General features: G+C 47.7%; 4 non-coding genes across 4 annotated transcripts; all 4 read left to right on the top strand.

Moving 5' to 3' along the window:
- Positions 1 to 2,472: 2,472 nt before the first annotated feature.
- trnag-gcc (transfer RNA glycine (anticodon GCC)) lies at positions 2,473 to 2,543 on the top strand. Its single transcript has one exon. It is a non-coding gene; the product is annotated as a tRNA-Gly (tRNA).
- Positions 2,544 to 3,769: 1,226 nt separating this feature from the next.
- Positions 3,770 to 3,840, top strand: trnag-gcc (transfer RNA glycine (anticodon GCC)). The gene has a single exon. It is a non-coding gene; the product is annotated as a tRNA-Gly (tRNA).
- Positions 3,841 to 8,389: 4,549 nt separating this feature from the next.
- Positions 8,390 to 8,460, top strand: trnag-gcc (transfer RNA glycine (anticodon GCC)). Its single transcript has one exon. It is a non-coding gene; the product is annotated as a tRNA-Gly (tRNA).
- A 1,226-nt stretch (positions 8,461 to 9,686) lies between these two features.
- trnag-gcc (transfer RNA glycine (anticodon GCC)) lies at positions 9,687 to 9,757 on the top strand. Its single transcript has one exon. It is a non-coding gene; the product is annotated as a tRNA-Gly (tRNA).
- Positions 9,758 to 20,066: the final 10,309 nt, after the last annotated feature.

Genomic DNA, 20,066 nt, shown 5'->3' with positions numbered 1-20,066 from the left:
CGGACTTGGAGGTGCTGACTCTCATCCCAGCCGCTTCACACTCGGCTGCAAACCGCTCCAGTGCATGCTGAAGGTCACGGTTGGATGAAGCCAGCAGAAAGTCCTTCTCCATAGCCTCCCTGAACTCCTCCCATACCTGGGTTTTTGCTTCAGCGACTGCCAAAGCCGCAGCCCTTCTGGCCACCCGGTACCTGTCTGCTGCTTCAGGGGACCCCCGGGCCAGCCAAACCCGAAAGGCCTCCTTCTTCAGTTTGACGACCTCCCTCACCACTGGTGTCCACCAGCGGGTTCTTGGGTTGCCGCCCCGACAGGCACCGATGACCTTCTGGCACAGCTCCTGCTTGCCGCCTCTGCAATGGAGGCTTTGAACATGGCCCACTCAGACCCCATGTCCCCAGCCTCCCCCGGGATGCGTGAGAAGTTCCTCCGGAGGTGGGAGTTGAAGACCTCGCGGATGGGGGCCTCTGCCAGAAGTTCCCAGTTCACCCTCACTACACGTTTGGGTTTACCGGGTCTGTCTGGCAGCCTCCCCAGCCACTTGATCCAACTCACCACCAGGTGGTGATCAGTTGACAGCTCTGCTCCTCTCTTCACCTGAGTGTCCAAGACATACGGCCGCAGGTCTGATGATACGACCACAAAGTCGATCATCGATCTTTGGCCTAAGGTGCTCTGGTACCAAGTACACTTATGAGCAACCCTATGCTCGAACATGGTGTTTGTTATCGACAATCCATGACCAGCACAGAAGTCCAATAACAAGACACCGCTCAGGTTAAGATCGGGCAGGCCATTCCTCCCAATCACCCCCTTCCAGGTTTCTCCATCATTGCCCAGGTGAGCGTTGAAGTCGCCCAGCAGAACTATGGAGTCTCCGGGTGGCACCCTTTCCAGGATTCCGCCCAGTGACTCCAAGAAGGCCGGATACTCTGAACTACCGTTTGGAGAGCTTTCCCCCAGAAACACGTAGTCGCAGAGAGGTGACCCTCTCGTTCCCCGGGTGGAACTCCAACACAGTGGCGCTCAGCCGGTGGCTTGTGAGTATACCCACACCCGCCCGCCGCCTCTCACCCTGAGCAACTCCAGAAAAGAACAGAGTCCAGCCCCTCTCCAGGAGTTTGGTTCCAGAACCAGTGTTGTGCGTGTAGGTGAGCCCAACTATATCTAGTTGGTACCGCTCCACCTCCCGCACTAGCTCTGGTTCCTTCCCCACCAGAGGGGTGACATTCCACATCCCCAGAACCAGTCTGCGACGCCGAGGATTAGCACGCCCGGATCCCCGCCTTTGCCTACTGCCCGTTGGGCAAAGCACCCGACTTCGATGCCGACCCCTGCAGGTGGTGAGCCCACAGGGCGGCGACCCCACGTGACCAATTCGGGCTGTGCCCGGCCGGGCCCCATAGGATAAGGCCCGGCCACCAGACGCTCGCCGAGGAGCTCCCCTCCCGGGTCTGGCGCCAGAAGGGGGCCCCGGTTTTCCGGGCGAGGTATCTTGGTCCTTGTTGGGTCGTGTCATGGAGTCTTTGAATCGCTCTTAAGTCTGGTCCCTCCCCCGGGACCAATTTGCCTTGGGAGACCCTACTGGGGGCTAAGGCTAGTGCCCCCGACAACATAGCTCCCAGGATCACCGGGACACACAAACCCCTCCACCATGTTAAGGTGGCGATTCCTTGGAGAGGAACTTGATGTTCCTCCAAGTTAATTACATTCCTCTTTTTCAGAGAAGAAGAAAAAAATGAGTCATGTGAGCATTGGTGGTTCAGTGGTAGAATTCTCGCCTGCCACGTGATAGGCGCGGGTTCGATTTCCGGCCAATTCAAAGTTAGATAGATACTAGATTGCTACAGTGCTACAGGTTACTACAGTGCACCTGGTGGTTACTAGGGAGTTGCAATGTGGTTGCTCGGGTTCATCAGGTGGTCCCTAGGGTGTTGCTTTGTGGTTTCCAGGGTTTACCTATGGTGTTTGCTATGGTGTTTCTAGATGGTTGCTGGGTGTACCAGGTGGTTGCTATGGTGTTACTAGGTAGTTTCAGGGTGTTAGTAGATGATTGCTATTGTGTCCCAAGTCGTTATTAAGGTGTTACTATCTGGTTGCTATGGTTTATCAGCCGGTTGCTAGGGTGTTGTTAGGTGGTTGCTAGGGTGCTAGTAGATGGTTCCTACAATCTACCAGGTGGTTGCTAGAGTGTTGCTATGTGGTTGCTAGGACTTAGCGGGTGGTTACTAGGGTTAGCTAGGTGTTTGCTAAGCTGTTCCTCAGAGGGTAAGGCGCTGCTAGGTGGTTCTTAAACTGTTCCTCAGAGTTCAAGGTGTTGCTAGGTGGATGCTAGGGAGTTGCTAGTTGCTTGCTAGTTGCTTGCTAAGGTGTTTCTATGTGGTTTCTAGGGTTTACTGGATGGTTGCGAAGATGTTCCTCCAAGTTAATTACATTCCTCTTTTTCAGAGAAGAAAAAAAAAAGGAGTCATGTGAGCATTGGTGGTTCAGTGGTAGAATTCTCGCCTGCCACGCGGGAGGCCCGGGTTCGATTCCCGGCCAATGCAACGTCCACTTTTACACTCGAAAAATAAGGTGCTACTAGTTGGTTGCTAAGCTGTACCTCAGTTGCTAAGGTGCTGCAAGGTTGTAATGTAGTAAATAGGGTGCTGCCAGGTGGTCCCAAAGCTGCTCCTCAGTGGTGAAGGTGTTCTCAGGTGGCTCCTAGGGTTTAGCTAGTTGGATGCTAATTCGTCACACTTGGTTACTCGGTTGTTGCTAAGCCCTTGCAAGGGTATAACAAGTGGTTGCTATGGTGTAAAAGGTTTTTAATAAGGTGTGGATTATTGGTAGCTAGTGTTAGCAGATGGCTGCTAGAGTGTACCAGGTGACTGCTAGGGTGTTGCTATGTGGTTGCTTGGGTTCATCAGGTGGTTGCTGGGGTGTTGCAGGGTGGTTGGTAACATGTTACTAGGCGGTAGCTAATGTGTTACTCGCTGGTTCAGGTATTGCTAGATGGATGCTTGGGTGTACCAAGTGTTTGCTATGGTGTTACTAGCTGGTTGCTAGGATTAGTCAGGTGGTTGCTAGGGTTTAACTAGGTAGTTTCTAGGATGTTAGTAAATGGTTGCTTATGTATAACAGGTGGTTCCTAGAGTGTTGCTATGTGGTTGCTATGGTTTATCATGTGGTTGCTAGATTGGTAGGAGATGATTCCTATAGTGAACCAGGTGGTAACTAGGGTGTTCCTAGGAGGTAGCTCCCAAGTTACTAAGTTGTTGCAAAGGTGGTACGCAGTGGTTAAGCTGTTTCTAGATGGTTGCTGGGTGTACCAGGTGGTTGCTATGGTGTTACTAGGTGGTTTCAGGGTGTTAGTAGATGATTGCTATTGTGTCCCAAGTGGTTACTAAGGGTGTTACTATCTGGTTGCTATGGTTTATCAGCCGGTTGCTAGGGTGTTGTTAGGTGGTTGCTAGGGTGCTAGTAGATGGTTCCTACAATCTACCAGGTGGTTGCTAGAGTGTTGCTCTGTGGTTCCTAGGACTGTGCGGGTGGTTACTAGGGTTAACTAGGTGTTTGCTAAGCTGTTCCTCAGAGGGTAAGGCGCTGCTAGGTGGTTCTTAAACTGTTCCTCAGAGTTCAATGTGTTGCTAGGTGGATGCTAGGGAGTTGCTAGTTGCTTGCTAGGGTGTTTCTGTGTGGTTTCTAGGGTTTACTGGATGGTTGCGAAGATGTTCCTCAGAGTGAATTACATTCTTCTTTTTCAGAGAAGAAAAAAAAAGGAGTCATGTGAGCATTGGTGGTTCAGTGGTAGAATTCTCGCCTGCCACGCGGGAGGCCCGGGTTCGATTCCCGGCCAATGCAACGTCCACTTTTACACTCGAAAAATAAGGTGCTACTAGTTGGTTGCTAAGCTGTACCTCAGTTGCTAAGGTGCTGCAAGGTTGTAATGTAGTAAATAGGGTGCTGCCAGGTGGTCCCAAAGCTGCTCCTCAGTGGTGAAGGTGTTCTCAGGTGGCTCCTAGGGTTTAGCTAGTTGGATGCTAATTTGTCACACTTGGTTACTCGGTTGTTGCTAAGCCCTTGCAAGGGTATAACAAGTGGTTGCTATGGTGTAAAAGGTTTTTAATAAGGTGTGGATTATTGGTTGCTAGTGTTAGCAGATAGCTGCTAGAGTGTACCAGGTGACTGCTAGGGTGTTGCTATGTGATTGCTAGGGTTCATCAGGTGGTTGCTGGGGTGTTGCAAGGTGGTTGGTAACATGTTACTAGGTGGTAGCTAATGTGTTACTCACTGGTTCAGGTATTGCTAGATGGATGCTTGGGTTTACCAAGTGTTTGCTATGGTGTTACTAGGTGGTTGCTAGGATTAGTCAGGTGGTTGCTAGGGTTTAACTAGGTGGTTTCTAGAGTGTTAGTAAATGGTTGCTTAAGTGTAACAGGTGGTTCCGAGAGTGTTGCTATGTGGTTTCTGTGGTTTATCATGTGGTTGCTAGATCGGTAGTAAATGGTTCCTATAGTGAACCAGGTGGTTACTAGAGTGTTGCAATGTGGTTGCTAGGGTTTATCAGATGGTTACTAGGGTGTTCCTAGGTGGTAGCTCCCAAGATACTAAATGGTTGCAAATGTGGTACTCAGTGGTTAAGCTGTTTCTAGATGGTTGCAAATGTGGTACTCAGTGGTTAAGGTGTTTCTAGATGGTTGATTGGGTATACCAGGTGGCTGCTATGGTGTTACTTGGTGGTTTCAGGGTGTTCATAGATGATTGCTATTGTGTCCCAAGTGGTTGCTAGAGTGTTACTATCTGGTTGCTAAGGTTTATCAGGCGGTTGCTAGGGTGTTGTTAGGTGGTTGCAAGGCTGCTAGTAGATGGTTTCTACAGTCCACCAGTTGGTTGCTAGAGTGTTGCTATGTGGTTTCTAGGATTTAGCAGGTGGCTACTAAGGCTTACTAGGTGGTTTCTAAGCTGTTCCTCAGTACATAAGGTGTTTCTAGATGGTTGCTTGGGTGTACCAGGTGGTTACTATGGTGTTCCTAGGTGGTTTCAGGGTGTTAGTAGATGATTGTTATTGTGTCCCAAGTGGTTGCTAGGGTGTTACTATGTGGTTGCTATGGTTTATCAGACAGTTGCTAGGGTGCTTGTAGATGGCTCCTACAGTCTACCAGGTGGTTGCTAGAGTGTTGCTACGTGGTTGCTAGGATTTAGCGGGTGGTTACTAAGGTTAACTAGGTGGTTGCTAAGCTGTTCCTCAGAGGTTAAGGTGCTGCTCGGTGGAGTCAAGTCGCAGTGCCAGTGGGCTAAGCTGGGTATTCCAGGCGTTCCTCTCCCCAGCAACGCATTCCAGCTCCTACTGGGGGATCCTGAGGCGTTCCCAGGCCAGGAGAGCTATATAATCTCTCCAGCGGGCTCTGGGTCTACCTCGGGGTCTCCGCCCAGGTGGACGAGCCCAGAAAACCTCCAAAGGGAGGCGCCCAGGAGGCATCCTGATCAGATGCCCGAACCACCTCAATTGGCTCCTTTCAACGCGAAGGAGCAGCGGCTCAACTCCGGGCTCCCTCCGGATGTCCGAGCTCCTCACCCTATCTCTAAGGCTGAGCCCAGCCACTCGACGGAGGAAGCTAATTTCAGCCGCTTGTATACGCGATCTCGTTCTTTCGGTCACTACCCAAAGCTCGTGACCATAGGTGAGGGTTGGGACGTAGATCAACCGGTAAATCGAGAGCTTCGCCTTCCGGCTCAGCTCCCTCTTCACCACGACGGTCCGGTGCAACGCCCGCATTACTGCTGACGCTGCATCGATCCGCCTGTCAATCTCACACTCCCTTCTACCCTCACTCGTGAACAAGACCCCGAGATAGTTGAACTCCTTCACTTGGGGCAATGACTCGTTTCCAACCCGGAGGGAGCAATCCACCGTTTTCCGGCAGAGAACCATGGCCTCGGACTTGGAGGTGCTGACTCTCATCCCAGCCGCTTCACACTCGGCTGCAAACCGCTCCAGTGCATGCTGAAGGTCACGGTCGGATGAAGCCAGCAGAAAGTCCTTCTCCATAGCCTCCCTGAACTCCTCCCATACCTGGGTTTTTGCTTCAGCGACTGCCAAAGCCGCAGCCCTTCTGGCCACCCGGTACCTGTCTGCTGCTTCAGGGGACCCCCGGGCCAGCCAAACCCGAAAGGCCTCCTTCTTCAGTTTGACGACCTCCCTCACCACTGGTGTCCACCAGCGGGTTCTTGGGTTGCCGCCCCGACAGGCACCGATGACCTTCTGGCCACAGCTCCTGCTTGCCGCCTCTGCAATGGAGGCTTCGAACATGGCCCACTCAGACCCCATGTCCCCAGCCTCCCCCGGGATGCGTGAGAAGTTCCTCCGGAGGTGGGAGTTGAAGACCTCGCGGATGGGGGCCTCTGCCAGAAGTTCCCAGTTCACCCTCACTACACGTTTGGGTTTACCGGGTCTGTCTGGCAGCCTCCCCAGCCACTTGATCCAACTCACCACCAGGTGGTGATCAGTTGACAGCTCTGCTCCTCTCTTCACCTGAGTGTCCAAGACATACGGCCGCAGGTCTGATGATACGACCACAAAGTCGATCATCGATCTTTGGCCTAAGGTGCTCTGGTACCAAGTACACTTATGAGCAACCCTATGCTCGAACATGGTGTTTGTTATCGACAATCCATGACCAGCACAGAAGTCCAATAACAAGACACCGCTCAGGTTAAGATCGGGCAGGCCATTCCTCCCAATCACCCCCTTCCAGGTTTCTCCATCATTGCCCAGGTGAGCGTTGAAGTCGCCCAGCAGAACTATGGAGTCTCCGGGTGGCACCCTTTCCAGGATTCCGCCCAGTGACTCCAAGAAGGCCGGATACTCTGAACTACCGTTTGGAGAGCTTTCCCCCAGAAACACGTAGTCGCAGAGAGGTGACCCTCTCGTTCCCCGGGTGGAACTCCAACACAGTGGCGCTCAGCCGGTGGCTTGTGAGTATACCCACACCCGCCCGCCGCCTCTCACCCTGAGCAACTCCAGAAAAGAACAGAGTCCAGCCCCTCTCCAGGAGTTTGGTTCCAGAACCAGTGTTGTGCGTGTAGGTGAGCCCAACTATATCTAGTTGGTACCGCTCCACCTCCCGCACTAGCTCTGGTTCCTTCCCCACCAGAGGGGTGACATTCCACATCCCCAGAACCAGTCTGCGACGCCGAGGATTAGCACGCCCGGATCCCCGCCTTTGCCTACTGCCCGTTGGGCAAAGCACCCGACTTCGATGCCGACCCCTGCAGGTGGTGAGCCCACAGGGCGGCGACCCCACGTGACCAATTCGGGCTGTGCCCGGCCGGGCCCCATAGGATAAGGCCCGGCCACCAGACGCTCGCCGAGGAGCTCCCCTCCCGGGTCTGGCGCCAGAAGGGGGCCCCGGTTTTCCGGGCGAGGTATCTTGGTCCTTGTTGGGTCGTGTCATGGAGTCTTTGAATCGCTCTTAAGTCTGGTCCCTCCCCCGGGACCAATTTGCCTTGGGAGACCCTACTGGGGGCTAAGGCTAGTGCCCCCGACAACATAGCTCCCAGGATCACCGGGACACACAAACCCCTCCACCATGTTAAGGTGGCGATTCCTTGGAGAGGAACTTGATGTTCCTCCAAGTTAATTACATTCCTCTTTTTCAGAGAAGAAGAAAAAAATGAGTCATGTGAGCATTGGTGGTTCAGTGGTAGAATTCTCGCCTGCCACGTGATAGGCGCGGGTTCGATTTCCGGCCAATTCAAAGTTAGATAGATACTAGATTGCTACAGTGCTACAGGTTACTACAGTGCACCTGGTGGTTACTAGGGAGTTGCAATGTGGTTGCTCGGGTTCATCAGGTGGTCCCTAGGGTGTTGCTTTGTGGTTTCCAGGGTTTACCTATGGTGTTTGCTATGGTGTTTCTAGATGGTTGCTGGGTGTACCAGGTGGTTGCTATGGTGTTACTAGGTAGTTTCAGGGTGTTAGTAGATGATTGCTATTGTGTCCCAAGTCGTTATTAAGGTGTTACTATCTGGTTGCTATGGTTTATCAGCCGGTTGCTAGGGTGTTGTTAGGTGGTTGCTAGGGTGCTAGTAGATGGTTCCTACAATCTACCAGGTGGTTGCTAGAGTGTTGCTATGTGGTTGCTAGGACTTAGCGGGTGGTTACTAGGGTTAGCTAGGTGTTTGCTAAGCTGTTCCTCAGAGGGTAAGGCGCTGCTAGGTGGTTCTTAAACTGTTCCTCAGAGTTCAAGGTGTTGCTAGGTGGATGCTAGGGAGTTGCTAGTTGCTTGCTAGTTGCTTGCTAAGGTGTTTCTATGTGGTTTCTAGGGTTTACTGGATGGTTGCGAAGATGTTCCTCCAAGTTAATTACATTCCTCTTTTTCAGAGAAGAAAAAAAAAAGGAGTCATGTGAGCATTGGTGGTTCAGTGGTAGAATTCTCGCCTGCCACGCGGGAGGCCCGGGTTCGATTCCCGGCCAATGCAACGTCCACTTTTACACTCGAAAAATAAGGTGCTACTAGTTGGTTGCTAAGCTGTACCTCAGTTGCTAAGGTGCTGCAAGGTTGTAATGTAGTAAATAGGGTGCTGCCAGGTGGTCCCAAAGCTGCTCCTCAGTGGTGAAGGTGTTCTCAGGTGGCTCCTAGGGTTTAGCTAGTTGGATGCTAATTCGTCACACTTGGTTACTCGGTTGTTGCTAAGCCCTTGCAAGGGTATAACAAGTGGTTGCTATGGTGTAAAAGGTTTTTAATAAGGTGTGGATTATTGGTAGCTAGTGTTAGCAGATGGCTGCTAGAGTGTACCAGGTGACTGCTAGGGTGTTGCTATGTGGTTGCTTGGGTTCATCAGGTGGTTGCTGGGGTGTTGCAGGGTGGTTGGTAACATGTTACTAGGCGGTAGCTAATGTGTTACTCGCTGGTTCAGGTATTGCTAGATGGATGCTTGGGTGTACCAAGTGTTTGCTATGGTGTTACTAGCTGGTTGCTAGGATTAGTCAGGTGGTTGCTAGGGTTTAACTAGGTAGTTTCTAGGATGTTAGTAAATGGTTGCTTATGTATAACAGGTGGTTCCTAGAGTGTTGCTATGTGGTTGCTATGGTTTATCATGTGGTTGCTAGATTGGTAGGAGATGATTCCTATAGTGAACCAGGTGGTAACTAGGGTGTTCCTAGGAGGTAGCTCCCAAGTTACTAAGTTGTTGCAAAGGTGGTACGCAGTGGTTAAGCTGTTTCTAGATGGTTGCTGGGTGTACCAGGTGGTTGCTATGGTGTTACTAGGTGGTTTCAGGGTGTTAGTAGATGATTGCTATTGTGTCCCAAGTGGTTACTAAGGGTGTTACTATCTGGTTGCTATGGTTTATCAGCCGGTTGCTAGGGTGTTGTTAGGTGGTTGCTAGGGTGCTAGTAGATGGTTCCTACAATCTACCAGGTGGTTGCTAGAGTGTTGCTCTGTGGTTCCTAGGACTGTGCGGGTGGTTACTAGGGTTAACTAGGTGTTTGCTAAGCTGTTCCTCAGAGGGTAAGGCGCTGCTAGGTGGTTCTTAAACTGTTCCTCAGAGTTCAATGTGTTGCTAGGTGGATGCTAGGGAGTTGCTAGTTGCTTGCTAGGGTGTTTCTGTGTGGTTTCTAGGGTTTACTGGATGGTTGCGAAGATGTTCCTCAGAGTGAATTACATTCTTCTTTTTCAGAGAAGAAAAAAAAAGGAGTCATGTGAGCATTGGTGGTTCAGTGGTAGAATTCTCGCCTGCCACGCGGGAGGCCCGGGTTCGATTCCCGGCCAATGCAACGTCCACTTTTACACTCGAAAAATAAGGTGCTACTAGTTGGTTGCTAAGCTGTACCTCAGTTGCTAAGGTGCTGCAAGGTTGTAATGTAGTAAATAGGGTGCTGCCAGGTGGTCCCAAAGCTGCTCCTCAGTGGTGAAGGTGTTCTCAGGTGGCTCCTAGGGTTTAGCTAGTTGGATGCTAATTTGTCACACTTGGTTACTCGGTTGTTGCTAAGCCCTTGCAAGGGTATAACAAGTGGTTGCTATGGTGTAAAAGGTTTTTAATAAGGTGTGGATTATTGGTTGCTAGTGTTAGCAGATAGCTGCTAGAGTGTACCAGGTGACTGCTAGGGTGTTGCTATGTGATTGCTAGGGTTCATCAGGTGGTTGCTGGGGTGTTGCAAGGTGGTTGGTAACATGTTACTAGGTGGTAGCTAATGTGTTACTCACTGGTTCAGGTATTGCTAGATGGATGCTTGGGTTTACCAAGTGTTTGCTATGGTGTTACTAGGTGGTTGCTAGGATTAGTCAGGTGGTTGCTAGGGTTTAACTAGGTGGTTTCTAGAGTGTTAGTAAATGGTTGCTTAAGTGTAACAGGTGGTTCCGAGAGTGTTGCTATGTGGTTTCTGTGGTTTATCATGTGGTTGCTAGATCGGTAGTAAATGGTTCCTATAGTGAACCAGGTGGTTACTAGAGTGTTGCAATGTGGTTGCTAGGGTTTATCAGATGGTTACTAGGGTGTTCCTAGGTGGTAGCTCCCAAGATACTAAATGGTTGCAAATGTGGTACTCAGTGGTTAAGCTGTTTCTAGATGGTTGCAAATGTGGTACTCAGTGGTTAAGGTGTTTCTAGATGGTTGATTGGGTATACCAGGTGGCTGCTATGGTGTTACTTGGTGGTTTCAGGGTGTTCATAGATGATTGCTATTGTGTCCCAAGTGGTTGCTAGAGTGTTACTATCTGGTTGCTAAGGTTTATCAGGCGGTTGCTAGGGTGTTGTTAGGTGGTTGCAAGGCTGCTAGTAGATGGTTTCTACAGTCCACCAGTTGGTTGCTAGAGTGTTGCTATGTGGTTTCTAGGATTTAGCAGGTGGCTACTAAGGCTTACTAGGTGGTTTCTAAGCTGTTCCTCAGTACATAAGGTGTTTCTAGATGGTTGCTTGGGTGTACCAGGTGGTTACTATGGTGTTCCTAGGTGGTTTCAGGGTGTTAGTAGATGATTGTTATTGTGTCCCAAGTGGTTGCTAGGGTGTTACTATGTGGTTGCTATGGTTTATCAGACAGTTGCTAGGGTGCTTGTAGATGGCTCCTACAGTCTACCAGGTGGTTGCTAGAGTGTTGCTACGTGGTTGCTAGGATTTAGCGGGTGGTTACTAAGGTTAACTAGGTGGTTGCTAAGCTGTTCCTCAGAGGTTAAGGTGCTGCTCGGTGGAGTCAAGTCGCAGTGCCAGTGGGCTAAGCTGGGTATTCCAGGCGTTCCTCTCCCCAGCAACGCATTCCAGCTCCTACTGGGGGATCCTGAGGCGTTCCCAGGCCAGGAGAGCTATATAATCTCTCCAGCGGGCTCTGGGTCTACCTCGGGGTCTCCGCCCAGGTGGACGAGCCCAGAAAACCTCCAAAGGGAGGCGCCCAGGAGGCATCCTGATCAGATGCCCGAACCACCTCAATTGGCTCCTTTCAACGCGAAGGAGCAGCGGCTCAACTCCGGGCTCCCTCCGGATGTCCGAGCTCCTCACCCTATCTCTAAGGCTGAGCCCAGCCACTCGACGGAGGAAGCTAATTTCAGCCGCTTGTATACGCGATCTCGTTCTTTCGGTCACTACCCAAAGCTCGTGACCATAGGTGAGGGTTGGGACGTAGATCAACCGGTAAATCGAGAGCTTCGCCTTCCGGCTCAGCTCCCTCTTCACCACGACGGTCCGGTGCAACGCCCGCATTACTGCTGACGCTGCATCGATCCGCCTGTCAATCTCACACTCCCTTCTACCCTCACTCGTGAACAAGACCCCGAGATAGTTGAACTCCTTCACTTGGGGCAATGACTCGTTTCCAACCCGGAGGGAGCAATCCACCGTTTTCCGGCAGAGAACCATGGCCTCGGACTTGGAGGTGCTGACTCTCATCCCAGCCGCTTCACACTCGGCTGCAAACCGCTCCAGTGCATGCTGAAGGTCACGGTCGGATGAAGCCAGCAGAAAGTCCTTCTCCATAGCCTCCCTGAACTCCTCCCATACCTGGGTTTTTGCTTCAGCGACTGCCAAAGCCGCAGCCCTTCTGGCCACCCGGTACCTGTCTGCTGCTTCAGGGGACCCCCGGGCCAGCCAAACCCGAAAGGCCTCCTTCTTCAGTTTGACGACCTCCCTCACCACTGGTGTCCACCAGCGGGTTCTTGGGTTGCCGCCCCGACAGGCACCGATGACCTTCTGGCCACAGCTCCTGCTTGCCGCCTCTGCAATGGAGGCTTCGAACATGGCCCACTCAGACCCCATGTCCCCAGCCTCCCCCGGGATGCGTGAGAAGTTCCTCCGGAGGTGGGAGTTGAAGACCTCGCGGATGGGGGCCTCTGCCAGAAGTTCCCAGTTCACCCTCACTACACGTTTGGGTTTACCGGGTCTGTCTGGCAGCCTCCCCAGCCACTTGATCCAACTCACCACCAGGTGGTGATCAGTTGACAGCTCTGCTCCTCTCTTCACCTGAGTGTCCAAGACATACGGCCGCAGGTCTGATGATACGACCACAAAGTCGATCATCGATCTTTGGCCTAAGGTGCTCTGGTACCAAGTACACTTATGAGCAACCCTATGCTCGAACATGGTGTTTGTTATCGACAATCCATGACCAGCACAGAAGTCCAATAACAAGACACCGCTCAGGTTAAGATCGGGCAGGCCATTCCTCCCAATCACCCCCTTCCAGGTTTCTCCATCATTGCCCAGGTGAGCGTTGAAGTCGCCCAGCAGAACTATGGAGTCTCCGGGTGGCACCCTTTCCAGGATTCCGCCCAGTGACTCCAAGAAGGCCGGATACTCTGAACTACCGTTTGGAGAGCTTTCCCCCAGAAACACGTAGTCGCAGAGAGGTGACCCTCTCGTTCCCCGGGTGGAACTCCAACACAGTGGCGCTCAGCCGGTGGCTTGTGAGTATACCCACACCCGCCCGCCACCTCTCACCCTGAGCAACTCCAGAAAAGAACAGAGTCCAGCCCCTCTCCAGGAGTTTGGTTCCAGAACCAGTGTTGTGCGTGTAGGTGAGCCCAACTATATCTAGTTGGTACCGCTCCACCTCCCGCACTAGCTCTGGTTCCTTCCCCACCAGAGGGGTGACATTCCACATCCCCAGAACCAGTCTGCGACGCCGAGGATTAGCACGCCCGGATCCCCGCCTTTGCCTACTGCCCGTTGGGCAAAGCACCCGACTTCGATGCCGACCCCTGCAGGTGGTGAGCCCACAGGGCGGCGACCCCACGTGACCAATTCGGGCTGTGCCCGGCCGGGCCCCATAGGATAAGGCCCGGCCACCAGACGCTCGCCGAGGAGCTCCCCTCCGGGTCTGGCGCCAGAAGGGGGCCCCGGTTTCCCTTTTCTGGGCGAGGTATCTTGGTCCTTGTTGGGCCGTGTCATGGAGTCTTTGAATCGCTCTTAAGTCTGGTCCCTCCCCCGGGACCAATTTGCCTTGGGAGACCCTACTGGGGGCTAAGGCTAGTGCCCCCGACAACATAGCTCCCAGGATCACCGGGACACACAAACCCCTCCACCATGTTAAGGTGGCGATTCCTTGGAGAGGAACTTGATGTTCCTCCAAGTTAATTACATTCCTCTTTTTCAGAGAAGAAGAAAAAAATGAGTCATGTGAGCATTGGTGGTTCAGTGGTAGAATTCTCGCCTGCCACGTGATAGGCCCGGGTTCATTTTCCGGCCAATTCAAAGTTAGATAGATACTAGATTGATAGTCGACGGTTCCTACAGTGTACCTGGTGGTTACTAGGGAGTTGCAATGTGGTTGCTCGGGTTCATCAGGTGGTCCCTAGGGTGTTGCTTTGTGGTTTCCAGGGTTTATCTTTGGTGTTTGCTATGGTGTTTCTAGATGGTTGCTGGGTGTACCAGGTGGTTGCTATGGTGTTACTAGGTGGTTTCAGGGTGTTAGTAGATGATTGCTATTGTGTCCCAAGTCGTTACTAAGGTGTTACTATCTGGTTGCTATGGTTTATCAGCCGGTTGCTAGGGTGTTGTTAGGTGGTTGCTAGGGTGCTAGTAGATGGTTCCTACAATCTACCAGGTGGTTGCTAGAGTGTTGCTATGTGGTTGCTAGGACTTAGCGGGTGGTTACTAGGGTTAGCTAGGTGTTTGCTAAGCTGTTCCTCAGAGAGTAAGGCGCTGCTAGGTGGTTCTTAAACTGTTCCTCAGAGTTCAAGGTGTCGCTAGGTGGATGCTAGGGAGTTGCTATTTGGTCAGGTCGTTGATAGGGCATTTCTAGGAGCTAGTTCCAAAGTTGCTTGGTGGCTGCTCAGGTGTTACTTGGTGGTTAAGGTGTTGCTAGCTGGTTGCTTGAGTATACAAGGTGGTTGCTATGGTGTTACTATATGGTTCCCAGGGTGTTAGTAGATGGTTGCTATTGTGTACCAGGTGATTGCTAGGGTGTTGCTATGGTTTTTCATGTGATTTCTAGGGTGATAGTAGATGGTTCCTATAGTCTACCAGGTGGTTGCTAGGGTGTTGCAATGCTGTTGCTAGGGTTCATCAGGTGGTTGCTAGGGTGTTGCTAGATGGTAGCTCTCAAGTTACTAAGTGGTTGCTAAGGTGTTACTCAGTGGTTAAGGTGTTTTGAGATGGTTGCTTGGGTGTACCAGGTGATTGCTATGGTGTTACTAGGTGGTTTCAGGGTTATTTTACATTTTAGCCTGTTTGTGGACATAACTTAGACTGTATAATTAGCGTGACAATGTATAATTACTGGTGTTCATCCAGAATATTTAATATGCCTTAAACATATTACCAGTTTAATTTATTATATAATTTTAATATATTTATTGTCGCTCTGCATGTCAGTTAGTATGATTGCCGTTTCATTGTTGTTACTTAGAGTAAACAAATAATTTGCTGACCTTAATCTCTTACAGAAGACCATTGACAAATTAATGTGTGCAAAACTTTACAAGAAATAAAAATAAAGTGAGCAAACTCCAACTAACATCCTAGTATCTATTCTCGGGAAAGGCGACCAGAAAATTATTGACTATTGACTATTATTGACTTCTCACTAGTCCCCAATAGACTATTGGGGACTAGTGAGAAGAAAGGAAATAGTTTTTTTGACTGTGCATTAATGCAGTGACAGCATTAATTGGTTGACGCTCAGTCGGTTAGTGTGTGGTTCGATCCCCATACAGGCCAGAATATCCTTTTCTAAAGACAAAGCTTCCAAAATAGAGCAAGCTTTGCGGCTATGCAAGTACAATAGCAAACCCAAGTGAAATAAAGTATCCTTAACATATACTTACTGAGCACTTTATTCAAAACACTAATGCTGAGTAGGGCCTCCCTTTTCTCTCAAAACAGCCTCAATTCTTCATGGCATGGATTCCACATTTTCCTCCATGTTGACACTGCCACACAATTGGCTGATTCGATAATTGCATGAATAAATAGGTGTACCGGTGTTCCTAAAAGTGCTCAGTGAGTGTATTTCCGGGTGCTAATGATAAGTCAATTTGAAGCATACCATCTTGAACCAACTATTTCTGTGCTTAGTGCACTTTACCTAAAGTAGCATGTAATCGGCCAGTTTTGCAGACAGATTATGCCTGGCCCGAGACAAAATCTTTTTAATGGCCATTCCCCAGACAAAACTCAGTTTAGTCCAGGACTAAACTTAATCAGTGTCTGTGAAACCAGCCAAATGTGTCCTTACATTGTAACTGATTGTACTTAATTGAGACACCATTAATTTGTAATAAAATACATCTGGATATACTTATTTGGCACTTCACATTAATACATTACAAATAAATTGATTCAAGACAGAGAAAAAGGTTGACCCATTTTACAAGTCAGCCTTAGTACAAATCGAAAATGTCACTTCAGCCATAACATAACTGCCAACAAGAAAAACTTGTACTCATAATGTGCAGTTGTAAAAAGAATTGCATACACAAAGCTAAATCGTTTTCTGTGTAAATTGAGTTGTGCACTTTTTAGTACATGTTTTGTACATGTTTTTTGTTTGTAAATTAAGTTATGTACTTGTAATTTAACCTAGTTGTGTATTAAGTTCACAAGTTAATGGGATAAAAGTAACTCCATACTGGTAGACTTACCTTCTTTATCCAGAGGTTAAACCATGCACGCATAACCAAGAAAAAAGGCATCTGCATAGAACAGTACAAATGCAGTTAGTAACACAGTAGTTTAAATTATGTTTCTAATAGTTTCTTATCTTCCCGTTGCTAGCGTAATAATATCTCATTTTGTTATTTAACTTCTCAATATAGTCCGACCTTACACAAAACAGTAATTAAGTTGAACCAAGGCTATAGGTAAGGCTAGCTAGCTAGAAATTGTGAAACAATACAAAGCTTAAGATCTGTGTGTAGGGAGGGCAAAGTGGAGCTTTAGAATGTAGACCGTTGTATGTGCACGTGAGTTCACCAATGCATTTCTCATGGAAAATGTAATTTGTCCACTTTTTTACTTCACAGTAGAGGTGATCAACCTTACACTAAGTGCTAGCGTGTTCTAAGCCTTTACTGGTCCCATTATGTTAGCATGATGTAGCTAGCATACGCGAATAGCACAAAGCCATACAATTTGCTTTTTAACGGCACTTGGTCATTCAAACGATATAAATAAAAGCATCCGAATACGTTCAACGGCACCGAAAATTTCCGTCGCACCGTCCATAAATGGCAAAAGTCCCACCATAGGATTGTTTTAAACCTTTAAAAGTTATACATTTTCTGAATCGTCATTAGTTTTTCTTGGCCGCTATCGGTGATTCCGCGTGATCGGAGAGTTCAGTTGCTATGTAAATTACGTTAGAAGGATACAACACGGTTATTTGCTACTTAAGCGTAGGCGCACGCTCGAGAGCGTTAACATGATTGAAGCCGGACATGTCTATTGTCAAAATCCATTGAAACTATTAAAAAGTAACCAGGGACTTTGGACTTATAAGACTGGACATACCGAGTATCCAGCGAAAATATTGACCTGGCTAGTCACACGTTTGACAGTTCTAACTGCCACCAACTGCCACGTATGAGCGCGTGAAGTCAACCAGTAAAAGCTATTGTTGCGTCACCATTTTGGAGCTCCATAAATGTAAACAATGGAATGGTCAGTGAAATTAGCGTTTTTCAGTGCGGTCGGGGTCCAGCATTTAACATTGATGGAATGCTGGTAAAATGAGCGCTTAAAGGCCACACAAGTCATTTCATCACATCACAATTCCACCGAAGCAGAATTATTGTCCACAACACGTTAATTTAAGGTTAAACTGATATTTTAATCATAATATTCATGTTGATTTCCGGAAATAAATTCTTCGGTTGTCCTCCCTACTGTGTGTAAACAGTTATATAGCCTAGCTAAGTGTTAACTTAGCCAACGTTAGTATGTTGTTAGCTAACTTGGTACTAGCTTTAAAAGTTAGCCAGCCGGCCAAACTGCTATAAATTGAGTGAGCTGCACTAAAAAAATAAGGGAATAATAACCTAAGTACTGACTTGAAACATCGACTTTCTGACTCTTACTTACAGAAATATTAATTAATAGCCACATTTCTGCAACAAAACAAGGACCCGTTTTTGCTACCTGCCAGAAACTGCTACTAAATTCAGCATAAGTTTAGCTAGCTAACGTTAGCTAACACAAAGCAGTTTAAGTTATACTGGTACAAGCATATAACATGTATTTTCACCTAAATATAAAGAATATAGTAAGTAAACACTAAATCATTATTTAACAATACTCCCGACTGGTTTTCATTATTATATTAATCGAGTCACTTTTAACATTCCTATTCAAAATCGCTAAATTAGCAACATGCTAACAAAACATGTGCTTTGTAGTAGGGAGGGCAAAGTGGAGCTTTAGAATGTAGACCGCTGTGTGTGCACGTGAGCTCGCCAATAGGTTTCTCACAGAAAACGTAATTTGTCCACTTTTTTACTTTACAGTAGAGGTGATCAAACTTACAATAACTAAGTGCTAGTGTGTTCTAAGCCTTTACTGGTCCCTGTACGATGTTAGCATGATGTAGCTAGCATACGCGAATAGCACAAAGCCATACAATTTGCTTTTTAACGGCACTTGGTCATTCGAACGATATAAATAAAAGCATTCGATTAAGTTCGACGGCACCGGAATTTTCTGTCGTACCGTCCATAAATGGCAAAAGTCCCACCATAGGATTTATTTAAATCTTTAAAAGTTATACATTTTCTGAATCGTCATTAATTCATCTTGTTTCTATCAGTGATTCGGCGTGATCGGACAGTTCTGTAGCTATGTAAATGACGTCAGAAGGATACAGCACTGTTATTTGCTACCTAAACTTTGACGCACGCTCGAGAGCGTTAACATGATTGAAGTCTGACATGTCTATTGTCAAAATCCATTGAAACTATGAAAAAGTAACCAGGGACTTTGGACTTATAAGGCTGGACATACCGAGTACCCAGCAAAAATATTGACCTGGCTCCAGTCACACTTTTGACAGTTCGAACTGCCACCAACTGCCATGTATGAGCGCGTGAAGTAAACCAGCAAAAGCTATTGTTGTGTCACCATTTTCGAGCTCCATATACGTAAAGAATGGAATGGCAGTGAAATCTGCCTGTTTTTCGGTGCCGTCGGGGTCCAGCATTTAACATTGATGGAATGCTGGTAAAATGAGCGCTTAAAAGCCACAAAAACAGTCATTTTGTCACATTAAAATTCAACCCAAGCAGAATTATTGTCCACCACACGTTAATTTAAGGTTAAACTGAGATAATAATCATAATATTCATGTTGATTTCCGGAAATAAATTTTTCGGTTGTCCTCCCTATTTGTAGAACCTAACTCGACGTATAAAAGACGATAAAATATTAAGAACTGGGCGCTTAATTGGCGTAATAATGTGGCAAGGAGCAACAACAATGCTTATTAACATAGATTACGTCGAAATTACAAAGTATTTCAATGGATTACGTATAAAACATTTACCATCAAAATTCGCAAACTCTCCTCCACAAACTCGCGCTCGCCTCATCTGTATTAGCTAACGGTTTGAGAGAAATGGGAGAAAGAATGCGCATGCGCCCTCTACTGGCAATGACGCAATCTTCACTCAATTCCTAGAAATATTAACCCTTTCTTAAAACCACACCTTCATAAGTTACTTATAATATCAAGGGATGAAAGTAAGGTATACTTTTTATAAGTATACTACAATACCACTATAAGTACATGTGATTTACTTTACTTGCTCGAAGTAGACTAACGTGTAGCTTTTTTAAGTACCACTTTTAGATCAGTAAAAGTTAAAGTGCACTTCCAGAAAGTATACTATCCATGCTATCCAGGGATGAAAAAAGTATACTTTTTCTAAGCACAATATAAGAGTACTACAAGTATATGGGATTTAGTACACTTATTTTAAGTGCACTAAAGTAAAGTCAAGTACCACAATACCACTAAATATAGACTGTGTGATAAATATACAGAAGTAAAAACGAATTACAAATATTTGGTAGTCTACTCTTAAAAAGTACATTTTAAGCATACTTTAAATGAAGTACGCTTAAAATGTACATTTAAAATAATGTATTTTCCACGTTATACTATTTTTTTCAATTGGGATGGACCATTTCAGTAGCGTTGAACGACCGACACCAGGGGGCGCAATCCAACTGCCATATTCGTAATCAGTGGAAAGGCGCAGTCAAATTCCAGTCCTGGATGGCCGCAATGGTTTTCTATTAATCAGCAGCCTTGAGAACACTGAGTTTAGCCCGGTTCCCAACCCTAGTCCTGGGGACCCCATGTGTATGGTGGTTTTTGTTCCAACCAGAGTTGCAATCATAGAATTTCGACAAGCTGTTAATAGGTGCTGCTTTTCGTGTTTTGAGGAATTATTAACCTCTTTAACAAGGTCATGTCAGAAATACGTATGGCATCACGATTAAAAGCCTATGTTCACAGTGTGCTTATTGTGCTAACAATTATATAAAAACGGTGACAAAATTTGTAAACTGATCAAATTAGGGGAATCAATAGGCTAATTAGGTTATGTTTCACTTTGTTCACGATACAGGTTTGGCTCGTTATCATTTTCTTTGTCTTTGAATGCT

The sequence above is a fragment of the Conger conger genome, chromosome 4, assembly GCF_963514075.1.
Source record: "Conger conger chromosome 4, fConCon1.1, whole genome shotgun sequence".
In the NCBI taxonomy this organism is placed as follows: domain Eukaryota; kingdom Metazoa; phylum Chordata; class Actinopteri; order Anguilliformes; family Congridae; genus Conger; species Conger conger.
The sequence above is the reverse complement of the archived record's forward strand: the minus strand, read 5'-3'. Positions and strand labels throughout refer to the sequence as shown.